The following is a 1,697-nucleotide window of genomic DNA, read 5'->3' on the forward strand; positions in this document are numbered from 1 at the left end:
GCACGAGGTGCGTGTGGGCATGGCACGGGACACGCACGGGTGGACCCCGGCTGCCCATCCGTGCAAACGGTGCAAAGAAACCCAAGTGGCCGACTCTGCCACTACCGCAGGCTGTTCTCGACTTCTGTTTCTCTTTTCTTTCCTTTTTCCGAAACGCTATCTTGGAAACATCTGATTTTTTTATGTTCCCAGCGAACTACTCTCTCCATCCGGTGAAGAATGTACATCTAATTTTTTTAGGACAAATTATGGAGTTGAGTAAAAATGCATTGAAAAGGTGCAAGCCATCATCTTTCTTCTCTTTAATTACCCAACCACCAATGAGCTAAGTGCATGTAGACATTAAAAAGACCATGTGTAGATTGTTATTGGTCTTGATTATCGTGTGATAAGAGAGAAGTGTTTTTTCTCATTTTAAAGTGCATTGGAAAGATAGAAATACACTCTTTTGTGGACAAAATTTGAAACTAGATGTACACTCTCCAACGGATGGAGTAAGTACTCCATCCTTTTGGTTTATAGGGATTAATTTAAATATCTTATCAACCAAGATATATAGGTGGTGAGTGGTGATTTTTTCTTTTGTGATTTGCACAAATTCTCAATTAATATGCCTGTTTTTCTCAAAAAAAAAAAATGTTTACCAGCGCATTAATTGCAATGCATTCATGCGTGAACAATACTTCCTACGTTTCTAAATATAAGTCTTTTTAGACATTTTGATATGGACTACATACAGATGAATATAGATGTATTTTAGAGTGTAGATTTAGGGGCTGTTTGGTTTGTGACTATGGTTGCCACATCTTGCCACACCTAAGGTTAGGCAACTTTGACCAATTTAGGATGGTGTTTGGTTCAAGGCTTACCTTAGGCAATATACTTTTTGCCACACTAGGGCCCCGCATGACATACACTCACAAAGTGTGGCAGATTCCCTTAGGCTTGCCAACTTGTGGCTCTCAGGGGCTGTTTGGTTCTAGGCCTAGCATTGCCACACTTAGCCACACATTTTTGCCAACCTTGCCTAAGCTTAATTCATTAAAATGAGAGCCATAAGTTGGCAAGACTAAGAGAATCTTGCCACACTTTTTGTGTGTATGCCATGTGGGGCTCAATTGTGGCTTGCCTAAGGTATGGCTTGAACCAAACACTCACCTAAGTTAGTCAAACTTGCCTAACCTTAGGTGTGGCAACCTTTGGCATAGTTAGTCACAAACCAAACAGCCCATTTTGCTCAGTACGTAGTCTATATTGAAATCTTTAAAATAACTTATACTCCCTCCGTCATAATATAAGAGCGTTTTTGACACTACTCCTAGGGACAGAGGGAATATTTAGGAATTGAGGGAGTAGATGACAAGAACTTTTACATGTATTGGTAAGTTTTTTCTTAATCTTTGCATTCAACAGTTTAATGCACCTCAAAATATGAACATGTGACAGGGAGCAATAAAAATGAGCCTTATAAAATAAGAAAAACAAAAAAATTTGAATTAAGTCCTATAAACAGGAAAGGATGGAGTACCTTTTAATCTTTCGTTGAAAAACACGGATCCTAAAGCAGCCCTAGTGGTCACGTGAGAAAAACGAAAACGTTCGGTGAGACGATCCTTTGGCGATCCACACCATCCATTCTTCCTCTAGCTATCCCCATTTTCTCCTCGCGAGACTGGGAGTGAGAGAACAGAGTAAAG

The sequence above is a fragment of the Triticum aestivum genome, chromosome 5A (assembly GCF_018294505.1).
Source record: "Triticum aestivum cultivar Chinese Spring chromosome 5A, IWGSC CS RefSeq v2.1, whole genome shotgun sequence".
Classification (NCBI taxonomy): domain Eukaryota; kingdom Viridiplantae; phylum Streptophyta; class Magnoliopsida; order Poales; family Poaceae; genus Triticum; species Triticum aestivum.